This window comes from Lactuca serriola, chromosome 9 (assembly GCF_051521515.1).
Source record: "Lactuca serriola cultivar US96UC23 chromosome 9, Lser_US96UC23_V15, whole genome shotgun sequence".
Classification (NCBI taxonomy): domain Eukaryota; kingdom Viridiplantae; phylum Streptophyta; class Magnoliopsida; order Asterales; family Asteraceae; genus Lactuca; species Lactuca serriola.
Window position 1 is genome coordinate 201,489,042 of NC_136416.1, and position 13,394 is coordinate 201,502,435.

The following is a 13,394-nucleotide window of genomic DNA, read 5'->3' on the forward strand; positions in this document are numbered from 1 at the left end:
GTACTTACCAAATATAGTTACAGCCTTAGACACTAATCCAACAGTCTCCCACTTGGATAAGTCTAGTAACTATAAACGCAAACATAATCTGATTAGCAATCGTAGCTCTCAAAGATGCTGTCAACTCTGATCTTATTAGTAACCTGTCCTTTAGATAAGGGATCATACAGCCCTCTGTTTTGATATCGTGCAGACGATTTCATGAGACATTGTCATACTCATTGTCTAGCAACTATTTTCTCGATCTCAGATTTATTTGACATAGAACTTAATTGAACACATCACTTCAGTCCTGACCGGGCCCGACACATAAGTCAAATCAAATCATCGAGTGGTCGTGATATCGCTTTTACCCTCTTAGAATAAAAGTAACAGATAAACTCCGACTTATATGCATTTACTTATCGACTAACCAACTATACACAACAATGCATTTTATGACATCAATTTACTGATGCGGTTTCGCATTATCAATGTACAACCAATTAGTAAATAATAAACCATATATCTAGGTTTTAAGACCATATGATATTATCGTCTTGCGATCACTCCAAAATGATTCCAGCAAGCGCGGGTTTATTCCAATGCTCAAAACTTGTTCATAAGCACTCATGAACGTTGCAGCAACCCTCTGCTATGTCTAATACCATTTAGACAATCTACACACCAATTCATGACAATCTTCATTCATACCTACTTCCAACATATGAACGATTGTGGACTGTTTGAATAATTCGATTATTCTTAATAAACTTAATTCTTCTGGAAGTCAAAACATGCAAAGTGAAACAATAGCTAAACAATTAACATAAGACAGTAACAATACTTATAAATAATACTCCTTTATTTAATCATCAAATGTCAATTACATTTATCTATTACACGTTTCTAATACTACCTAATCTAAACTAGTATCATCCTTCAGCCCAATACTTCTAGCATGCTGCAAGTGCTTAACCCTGCTCAGTCCCTTCGTAAGCGGATCTGTCGGGTTATCTTCTGATGATATCCTCTTAACCACGAGGTGTACTTCTTCTACTCGATGTCTAATAAAGTGATATTTTCTGTCGATATGCCGAGATCTACCATCATCCCTCGGTTCCTTGGTCAAGGCAACCGCTCCTTCATTATCACAGAAAATTTCCATGGGCTCCTTTATGGCAGGCACAACTCCAAGGTCGCCAATGAAGTTCTTCAACAATATTGCCTCCTTTGACGCTTCGCTCGCTGCAATGTACTCTGATTCACACGTTGAATCAGCTACAGTTTCCTGTTTGGAACTTTTCCAAGTTACCGCTCCTCCATTAAGGGTACAGACCCATCCTGATAAGGGCATATTTAGTCATAAAAATCATGCATGATCTTAATACTTTATGTTAATTTTATCTCAAATAATGAACAAAAGGTGCTTAATTAGCTTAAATATTTAATTTTCAGCAACAAAGACATGCTCGAAAGGAAAATGAAGCGGAACTAACAATTGGAAGCTTGGATCTTGGATTTCGAAGAAAGGATGTTGCTGGACAGCTTGACCCCTCGTGAGTGTTTTGGCCATATATCATGAACCGTAACTCCGATTGACGAGATTCAAAATGTTCTGAAAAGTAGACACAATTTTGGACGACTTTCGTGTTTTGAGAAAATGCTGATTCGAAACGTACTCGGCGAGTAGGGTCGATTACTCGGCGAGTTGTATCGAACTTTCGCGATTCTGGACACGCTGACTTGCCGTACACGGGTTTTATGTGACGGACTCGCCGAGTAGGTCACTGGACTCGCCGAGTAGCCTCTGTTTTGTGAAAATCTATATAAAGGGACTTTCAGATCGATACCCTAGAATGGAGAGAAACCCTAGGAGGCTGAGAAACGATTGGAAGTGCTGCTAGGTCGTGAGGAACTGAAGAATCAACCCTACATTCAATTGTGAAGAGAATCAAGACAATTTTGGTTTATTCTTAGTAACTTTTTGATTTGAATCATGTTTACATACTTTGATTTCGTTTTTGAGATTATGTTTACTGCAATCATGAGCTAAAAACTTATTCTTCTGTTAGGGTAGACAATTTTGTGAACATGGATTGATTATTTGAGTAGGATTAATTTTAATTGGTAATTATGTTTAGTTAAGCTTGTTAAAGAACCTTATGTGTTGACAATAACTATTCTTCTGTTAATAAATCAGTAATTAAGTTGTATGAACATCTCTTAGTTATTAATTTCATATGATTTATTGTGACCACATAGTTGTATGTCTAGGAATAACGAACGTGAAACTAGAATTAACTAGAAGATAGGTAAGTTAATGTGTAAGCTTGTTGGATGAACATCAACAAGAGGTTAATTGAAGGGCCAATTTAGTTAATCACTACAAGTCTTACTTAACCCGAATCAATAATCTAGGAAACCCGTTAATTTAGACAACTGGCCATTGCTTGAGTTAATTTGTTTTCTAAGAATTAGGAATAGCGAACGTGAACCTAATTATCTTAATCGGTAGCCAATGAAGAATTAATCTGATACATTAAAATCATCCATGGGAACAAATGAGTCGTACCTAAACAGAAGTCCTCTTTACTATTGAATTTAGTTGGTAATTAATTGTTTTAGTTGCTAGTTAGTTAATTTGTGTGTTGGTTATTCTAATTAAGTTTCTAGTCTTGTAAAACTAGAGAAAACCCCCTTTTTGTTATTTGTTTTATTTAGATAATATTAGCATTTATTTTAATTGTTTACCGTTCCCTGTGTTCGATACCCTACTGGCTTGAACTATATTACTAATCGATAGGTACACTGCCTTTCGTGTGTTTATTTTGTGTCTAAGTTAGTAGGATTAAAACTAGTTGGTTTTACACACATCACATCCCGACTGCGAACGGTAGTTGTCCCTGTCAGTCTGGAAACTAGCGTCACTGTACCCTCACACCTTTAAGTCATCACTCCCTCCGAGGACTAGAAACCATTCCTTGGTCCTCCGAAGGTACTTTACAATGTTCTTGACTGCAATCCAATGCGCTCTACCAGGATTCCCTTGATATCTACTGACCATGCTCAAAGCGAAGGCCACATCAGGTCGAGTACAAGTCATAACATACATGATCGAGCCAACTGCGGAAGCGTAAGGTACTCGGCTCATCTCAGCTATCTCGGCTTCGGTACTCGGACTTTGAGTCTTACTCAACTTGGTATTACTTTGTATCGATAGTTCTCCCTTCTTCGAGTTTTCCATACTAAAACGTTTTAGTACCTTATCTAAGTATGTATTCTGACTAAGTCCTATTAGTCTCTTACTTCTTTCTCTCACTATCCTTATTCCCAAAATATAGGAAGCCTCTCCGTGGTCCTTCATAGCGAAGCACTTCCCGAGCCAGGACTTTACCTCCTGTAGAGTCGGGATGTCGTTTCCTATGAGCAGTATGTCATCGACATACAAAACGAGAAAGCTAACTATGCTCCCACTGGCTTTGACATATACACATGATTCATCTTCGCTTCGTATAAATCTAAACTCTTTGACCTTCTCATCAAAGCAAAGATTCCATCTGCGAGACGTCTGCTTAAGTCCATAAATGGACTTCTCAAGCTTGCACACTCTATTCGAATGCTTCGGATCGACAAAACCCTCTGGCTGAACCATGTAAACATCCTCAGCCAACTTCCCATTAAGGAAAGCAGTCTTGACATCTGTTTTCCATATCTCATAATCATGAAATGCGGCAATAGCTAGCATCACTCTAATAGACTTTATCTTCGCAACTGGTGAGAAGGTCTCATCATAGTCAACTCCGGGAGTTTGAGTAAAGCCCTTTGTAACCAATCGCGCCTTCTACGTGTGCACATTCCTATCCATGTCGGTCTTCTTCTTAAAGATCCATTTGCACCCAACCGTCTTACGTCCGGGCACATTGTCAACCAAATTCCAAACTTGGTTGTCATACATGGACTGAATCTCGTTGTCCATTGCCCCTTTCCATTTTGCAAACTCTGGGCCTGCCATGGCTTCCTTATAGCAATTAGGTTCATCTAGATTTATTAGTGTACTATCACTAATATACGTGTCCCCTTAGGTAGTAATATGAAAACCATACAACTGGGGTTGAACACTAATTCTTTCGGAACGTCTAAGAGGCAATGACTCATCAGTTGGTTCAACCGGAGTTTCCTCCTCGGGTTGAGTGCCAGCGGTAAAGGTTCCTTCATCGCTCGACTCTTGAATCTCTTCAAGATCGATTTGCCTCCCACTGTCTCCTTGGTTAATGAGTTCTCGCTCTCGGAAAACCCCTCTCCTCGCAACGAAGACCATATTGTCACTCGGTCTATAGAAGAGATATCCAAAGGATTTCTGCGAGTAGCCGATGAAAATACATCGCTCACTACGAGGTTCGAGCTTGTCATGAGTTTCTCGTCTTACGAAAACTTCACAAGCCCAAACCTTGATATGTGCCAACGAGGGAGCTTTCCCTGTCCACATCTCGTGAGGTGTTTGGCAACCTTTTTTGTAGGGACTCGGTTAAGGATATGGGCGGCAGTCTCTAAGGCATACCCCCAAAATGAGATAGGTAGTGAAGCACGACTCATCATAGAACGAACCATGTCCAACAAGGTTCAATTGTGCCTTTCTGCTACACCGTTTAACTGCGGTGTCCTAGGTGGCGTCAATTGTGAAACTATTCCACATTCCTTGAGATAGTCGTGGAATTCAAGACTTAGGTACTCTCCTCCTCGATCGGATCGAAGCATCTTGATTTTCCTATCCAATTGATTCTCCACTTCATTCTTGAACTCTTTGAACTTTTCAAACATTTCAGACTTGTGTTTGATTAAGTAAATATACCCATATCTACTATAATCATCGGTGAAAGTCACGTACAAGCGGTTTCCATCCTTTGTGGTGGATCTAAAGGGCCCACCTACATCAGTATGTATGAGATCCAATAAACCCTCACCCCTCTCACAAGTTCCTGTGAAGGGTGACTTGGTCATCTTTCCAAGTAAACAAGATTCTCACGTGTCATCTTCCCTAAGGTCGAATGACTCCAACACTCCATCCTTTTGGAGTTGGGCTATGCGCTTCTTGTTGACATGTCCAAGACGACAATGCCACAAAGATGCCTTATCCATACTATTGGAAGAATCTATACACAACACATCATTTCCTAGGTTATCTACATCCATAACAGTCTCATAAATTCCATTACAAGGCATTGCTTCAAAGTACAAAACACCATTTAGATAAGCATAAATAGAACCATTCATATTATTAAACGAATATCTAAATCCTTGTCTAAACAAACCATGAAATGAAATGATGTTTCTTGCCATATCAGGCGAGTAGCAACAATTATTTAAATCTAGATCTAATCCATTACTAAGCACTAAAGAATACACTCCAATCTTGGTGACAGGCGACGATCTTATGTTTCCCATGATTAGATTTATTCTTCCTTGCTCCACATCTCTATTTCTTCTTAGTCCCTGCAAATCAGAACAAATGTGGTGACCACATCCTGTATCAAGAACCCAAGAAATAGTGTGAGATGAATTACTAGATTTAATTGTGTATATACATGCAAAAGATGGCTTGATCTTTCCCTCCTTGATGGCTTGCAGATATTCCGGGCAGCTTATCTTCCAATGCCCTATCTTGTGGCAATGATGGCACTCTGCCTCCTTCGGGTTAGGTTTGGGCTTAACGGGATCAACTTTGGTCCCACTAGAGGAGGAACCATCTTAGGACTTTCCTTTGCGGTGGCTCTTTGAAGGAGCCTTCCTCTTCTTGCCCCTTCCATGTCCTATAGCCAAAAAAGGAGCAGCGGTGGGTGCGCGAGTTGGTGCAACAGACTTGTCCTTTAGGTTGCTCTCAACAGTCCTTGGAGTTTGCTTAGGGTGACCTCTTCCTTGTTCATGTGGTAGGTCATCCTAAATTGGTTGTAGCATCAAGGCAAGGAATGAAGAACAATGTCGATGGCCAAATCCTCCCCAAAGTTAACATTTAACTTGCGAAGACGATCAACATATCGTTGCATCTTTTGCAAGTGCACAGTCAACGATTCTCCATTTCCCATCTTAGCGGTGATCATATTAGTGATGATCTCGTAGCGCTCTTGCCTCGCGCTTTGGTAGTACCTCTCCATCAATTCTTGATGCATTTATTACAGATATATGTCCTCATAGGACTTTTGGAATTCTTGGTTCATAGTGGCTATCATGATGCAATGTACTTTCGTTGCATCACGTTTGTGTGTCTCAAAGACAACCATCTCTTCGGGAGTAGCGATTTCCGGGTTGACCTTCTCGAGCTTTTTGTCGAGGACATACTCTTTGTCCTCATAGCGTGCAATGGTGCGAATGTATCTTATCCATTCGCTAAAGTTGGTACCATTGAAGGTCACCTTTTGGCAAAGACTCATTAAGGTGAATGAGTTGGTAGCAGCGTTGTTTGCGTTTGACATCTATAAATAGAAAGTACAAAGTTTGATTAGAATTTGGATCCCTAATTAAACACCCAAAATGAAAAATTAGGGCTAGGACCCAACAACATCATTCACATATTAGAAAAGGGATGCGGTAATCCAATCATGCAAATAATTTGGAGGTAAGTGAATGACGATTCACTAATTCTTCACCACGAAAACATAACTTTAAGTTTTATTGAGAATTCCTAGATTTTAGAGATTCATTGAACCTTTCAATGGCATGTTTAAATCTCGATATGCCCCTCTAGTTTGTGACTGGGATACCGAGGATCACAAAGCGGGTGTGAATTACCATGCAAATCTACATGGTGCCTTCATTGTTACAATCATCTATTTGATGTGTCGGTAAACCACACACGCCCCATCGAACTATGATAAACAATGAATCACCCTTTGCCACCTTTGCTTAGAACCAATTAGTGTGCCGGTAAACCACACACGCTCCACTAACTTCTTAACAAGGGTGCAAAGTGCAATTTCATGAGATTGCATCAATTCACTTTTCCTAAAGTAACTAAGATTGAGAATTTTATAAAATAGTTTAGTTACTTTATAGATTCATTATACTTATTAATGAGGAGAGAGAGTTTCCCTATCCTACCCGTTCGGCTAACGACCCTCTACCGATCAAGCAAGCGGTAGGTGTGAGTGTACATCCATTAAGCGTCATTTTATAGGCAGCAACCTTATACCCACCTTATAGACCGGCTTCGTGAATGAGGCCTACTAACGGTAAGACTAGCATTTTAATCTTACTTATATATTTATTAAGCCTTTAATAATATAATAGTATAGGGTTGAATTTTAAACTTGTAAAACTCTAGGGGTTGAAATTTAAATTCTTCTAAATTAAACTATTAATCACAAAATTCAAATTTCAAAACTTCGGGATAGAAATTGAACTTTTCAGACAATAGGGATCAAATAACAAATAATTCAAATTAAACAATTAATTTCATAATTATCTATATTTGACCTAATCCAATTTCAGTCATCAGATAATTACCAAATAATCTTAAATAGTCCAATATTTATCATATAAATAATCAATATTTAAAAGATTTGCATTTATCTTTATTTATGTCAAGGATAATCATTAAATTAAGTTAAAAATCGGATTTTTACATAATAAAATGATTTAGGTATCAATCCAAGACAAAACAGCAACAAAATCCCGAATTATCCTCTGTCTGACGCTCGGACTCGCCGAGTCCAGCTTTGGGACTCGCCGAGTAAGGCCAACTCGCTATGTCCAAAAACTGACATGCCGAGTTGGGTCGACAGTGGGCATGAAAAACGATTTTCAGCAAGTAAAACAGTTAAGCATCATATTCAATTGAAACCAATCATGGCTCTGATACCACTGATGGGTTTTGGACATAAGAACTTTACCTATGTGCACATACAACCCTATAGCTTGGATCTAGGTTTTATTAATTGAACATGCCATAATTCCAAGACTTTCATGGCTAGATCTAAGAACAAAACATATGAAAAGAGATCTAGAATAATACCTTGAGTTACTTGCTTGAAACCTTCTTCTTCTTGGAGCTAAGAGTCACAAATGTCACTCCTCTAATGGCTTACAAACACCAACTAGCAAGAAGGTGACTTGAGAGAGATGAGGAAGAGGGAAGTCGGCTCTAGAGTTTCTCCAAACACAAGGGTGGCCGATTTCCTCAACCCTATGGGTCTATTTATACTGTGAGCTCCTAGGGTTTCACCCTTAAACCCTAAGTGGATAACTTAGCCTCAAAGCAATCCAAATCCCTTCCCAGATAAGGCCTTGGACGATTTCTAGGTGATCCATATCCCTAAAATCGTCCAACCCTATATCCATAAGGATTATCAGCTCAAAATACAACTTTCATACATTTGACAGTTTATACCCCTTTATTCAATTAATCTCTTTAAGTCACTAAATTAATTCCTTATTAATTTATGACTTATATTAATCAAATAATATAATTATTCTTTTAATATATTATTCTTATAATATATAAATAATATCTCTTCTCTCTAAATCACCCTATCAAGTTGCTATGGTGAAGGCAACCCAAAAGGACCATGCACAATCGGGTCAAGTACTTACCAAATATAGTTACAGCCTTAGACACTAATCCAACACATACCACTTGAAGGGGCTAATTTGCCAACTCTCCAAAATAGAAGGGTCATAAAGCTTACCTGGATTCCGGGCTGTTACATGCTTAGTGTATGCATCATGGTTATATATAACTAAGATCTTATAGCCTAAGAATGTTTGGTTTGACCTTATTTCTTGTTCGTGTTTGATGAAGGGCTTAGGGTTGGATCAAATATTTGAACATCTATAGTGTCCAGTGTTATGTATGGCTATCATACACGAGTGCTACAGGGTTGGTGGAAGTTTCATGGATGCGTCGTGAGGGGTCAGTTGGCCAGTAGTGAGATGCTTAGCTTTTCCTCTAGGAGTGAGGACTGCGCGTTCGTTTATGCTTATGAGTATTGTTAGGGTGTTGGGATGATCCTTGAGACAAACACGGGTAGGTGTGGAAGGTAGTATGGGCCCATACTACTGAAAGCACAGGACCCGTATGTGTATCAAGGAAGTCACAACCCCTAGGGCTTCGTTGGGAGTTGGTTCCCTGTTATTTATGTGGATTATCTGATATCTTCCTGGTGTATTTTTAGTATGGCACCTACGCAATATTATGCATAGGTCATGCTATTTGATCATGCTGTAAGAATGACATAAGATACTAATTGAATACATGGATAAGTCACTGAATTAGTAAGAGAACATTCTAAGAGTACTTTAGAAGAACTAAGAGAATGTATATGAGACAATTAGTTTAGAAAGTCTATGGAAAGATCTACACAAGATGTTAATTTCTAAACATATATAAATAATTATGAATTATAATTAGATTTTGACTTCATTATTGAATGAAGAGTAAGTTTTGTTGGAATGAAGTCCAAGTAAAACATAATGACACATTCTACTACAAAATAAGAATACACTACTTTAGAAGTTGAATTCAAATATGATTAGATGAATGATATCATTGAAAAACTATGTTGATTTCTGCCATTCGAGTGTAACGCCTTGATTCTCAGGTATTGATTTAATAAAAGGTTCTTTGGTTTTATGTCCTACTCGATGAGTTGGTTTCCCTACTCGTCGAGTAGCAGTGGAGTGAGATCGCGTGTTTTGTGACCTACTTGTCGTGTCCAAGAAGGGACTCGAAGAGTAGGAGCTGGCAGATGAAACCCAAAATCCCGGGGTCTTGCACACTTTTTAAAGGAGCCTCAGCCTCCTTTGGTCTCTTGGCAGTTCTGAAGAGTTCCTAAGAAACCCCAATTCGTGTGGTGCCTCTTGTGTGTGTATAGAGCTTGGAAAGAAGGTTCTTGGAAGAGGAAAGGCAAGGAAATTGGAGCAAGGGAGTGTGGGAATCAGATCATATCTGTGTAAGCATCTCCTTGAGGTATCAAATCGCCACCTTTATCTTCTTTCCCCTTTTAGATCTCTTATGGTTGAGTTTTGAGGGTTTTATGGATTTTTAGGAGTCACATTGGTGAGCTATGGGCTAGATCTGAAGTTGTAACTTCAGATCTGGACCCTTCTCAAGTTCTAGAATCATAAAGTCTCTGTTTTGGTCGTGGTTGAGGCCCTCCTTGTGCATGAAACCCCATTAAGAGCTTAGATTTGGCATTAAGAGCCTTGTTAGTCATGCATGCACGTAAAGTTTGCAACTTTACGTGAAAAGCATGTCCTAGAAGCTTGGATCTAAAATTTGGAGTCATTTCATGGCTTAAATAAGTCTGTATGGGCTAAGGACTGGAGGAACTTGTCGAGTCGCAAGGTTGACTCGGCAAGTCATATGAAGACGGACGGGCAGAGCGAGAGGATGATTCAGACTCTCGAGGACATGCTTCGGGCATGTGTCCTAGATTTTGGTGGCAGTTGGGATATGTATCTTCCTTTGGCGGAATTTTTGTATAACAACAGTTACCACACTAGTATTTACCGTCCTCCTTTCGAGATGCTCTACGGAAGGAAATGTAGGACCCCGATTTGTTGGGGCGAGGTCGGTCAGCGAGTCATCAGGAGCACCGAGGTGGTGCTCAAGACCACAAAGTTGATCCAACAGGTCCGTAGCAGATTGCAGACTGCGCATAGTCGATAGAAAAGTTACGCCGACAAGAGGCGTTCGGACTTGGAGTTTCAGGTGGGCGATATGGTCCTCTTGAAGGTGTCACCCTGGAAGGGTGTTATCAGGTTCCAGAAGAAGGGCAAGTTGGGCCCCAGGTTCATTGGTCCTTTTAGGGTTTTGGCCCGGGTGGGTCGGGTAGCTTATCGATTGGATCTTCCAGCAGAACTTAGCCAGATCCACAACACTTTCCATGTTTCCGAATTGAGGAAGTATTTGGTGGAAGAGTCAGCAGTTGTACCCTTGGAGGATATTCAGGTTAATAGCAGCCTAAATTATATCGAGAGGCCAGTTGCGATCTTAGATCGGAAAGCAAAGACCTTGAGGAACAAGGTGGTTCAGTTAGTGAAGGTGCAGTGGCAGCACCGAAAGGGTTCAGAGTGGACGTGGGAGACCGAGGGGGAGATGAGGGAGCATTATCCGGAGTTATTTTCAGATTTACCAGCAGCGGACTTCGAGGACGAAGTCTAAGATAAGTGGGGGAGAGTTGTAACGCCCCATTTTCTGGTATGTAATTTAAATATGTATTTTCAATTCTTAAGGGGTACTCGACGAGTCTGTAGCCCGACTCGTCGAGTAGAGATGGGATGATCACGCAAATGGATTTGGCTACTCGACGAGTCCATATGTTGGGACTCGGCAAGTCCGCTTGTCTGGATGAAGCCTTAATTTTAAGGGTCTGCACCTTATTTAAACACATTTATGTGCCCCAACCTCGCCTCCATCACCCTCAAAACATTTCTTATCAAACCCTAGCCTCTTTAGAGAGTGTGTGAGTGATTGTTGCCTTGTGAAGGAACTTTTGGTTCATTTTGGAGCAAGTAAAAGAAGGAGAAGGTTGAAGAGTTCAAGGAAGACGAAGTAGATCCGGAACACACTCTTTTGTGGTCATCTTTTCTGGTAATAAAGTCCCCAAATTGTTGATATTAAGCTCAAAAACTCCAAATCCATTGTAATAAATCCTTATGATCGAGTTATACTTCAGATCTAGCCTCTCTTGAACTCCAGGAGCTCATTATAGCCACCTTTATGCAATCTTGGCTTTATTCCAAACCCTAAGAGCTTAGGAATTGAGGAGTTTGGGTATTTTAGCCTCATACCCTTATGCATGCACGTAAAGTTGGAAACTTTACGTGTAAAACCAGTCCTAGAAGCTCGGGTCTATGTTTTGGAAGCACTGAAATCGATTAGAATCGACTGTATAGTAATAGCATGCTTGGGACTCGACGAGTTGTTCTTCAACTCGGCGAGTTGTTCTTCAGACTCGACGAGTTGTTCATACGACTCGGCGAGTCACAGACTGGACGTGTTCATATGTTGAAGGAGAACTCGACAAGTTTTTCATACAACTCGTAGAGGAATAGAATGGGTGATAGGGACTCAGCGAGTTGACGACCCAACTCGGCGAGTCCGGTCAACAGGAAGTTGACTTTGACCAGGAAGTGACTTTGACTATGAAGTTGACTTTGGCCAAGAAGTTGACTTTGACTTGCCCAGGGGTGAATATTCATTTTACCCTGAGATTAGTATCGGTATTTGATTTAATGTTTATGGGATTTGTAGCCGGGGAGTTCTGGAACAGCGGTCAGGCAGTTTTAGATTTAGCATCTCGGCAGCCAGCGTTATGAGGTGAGTTTTCCTTCCAATAGGAACGGGTCTACGGCCACAATGCCGACCCGTCTAGTTAGCAGTAGTTTCGGACTTTGGTCCGATGCAGTAGTTCAGTATGTTTGATGTCTTTTTGATTCAAGCATGTCTTTGTGTTATGTGTTCCGGACTTCGGTCCGATGCAGTATGCAGTATATGTGCTTATGCTAGTTGATATGTTTATGCTATGCTATGTTATGTGCAGTCAGTTTCCGGACTTTGGTCTGATGCAGGGGACACGGTCCCATTCAGTTCCGGACTTCGGTCCGATGCAGAGGGCAAGACCCTGGTTAGTTCCGGACTTCGGTCCGATGCAGTTTCCGGACTTCGATCCGATGCAGTTTCCGGACTTCGGTCTGATGCAGTGGGCAAGGCCCAATAGTTGTTTAAGTGTTATTGTATGGTATGTGGTAGTTTGGGGGAGCTCACTAAGCTTCGTGCTTACAGTTTCAGTTTTGGTTTCAGGTACTTCCGCTAGCAAAGGGAAGAGCTCGGGTTGATGGCATCACACCCACCACAGCTTCAGTTTTATCCTGGGAGTTTTATTCAGACATTTTGTTATGATTGATACAGTTTTGTTTTGACACAGTTACTATGACTTTTGAGTGCTCATTCCATGGTTCTTATTATATATGAAATTGGATGACGTGATTTTTAGTAACATTAGAACAAAAAATTTTGGGTCGTATTTTGGGTTGTTACAAGTTGGTATCAGAGCCTTGGTTTGAGGGATTCAGGCATACTTCCGAGTGCGTCTGAACTCAAACTAAGGAAATGGTGAAAGATTTTTAAAAGAGAAACGTTTTTGAAAAGAAATTTTGAAAAGAACTTAGAAAGAAAAAGAGTTTTCTTAAAAAGGGGTGTGGCGCATGCGATCAGCCAAGCTCAAGTAAGTACTCCCAAACTACCCATACAAGCTTATGTTATGATTATCAGTTTCAGTTAGACCAACATGCTAGAATAGGACTATCTAGGAGGATGCCTTATGTGCCTGCTATATGTGTTTCAGCTTTATGAGAATTGCATGCTAGTATTGAGTAGACAGCAGTAGGATAGCCTAGTTAGGTTATGCATGATAGTA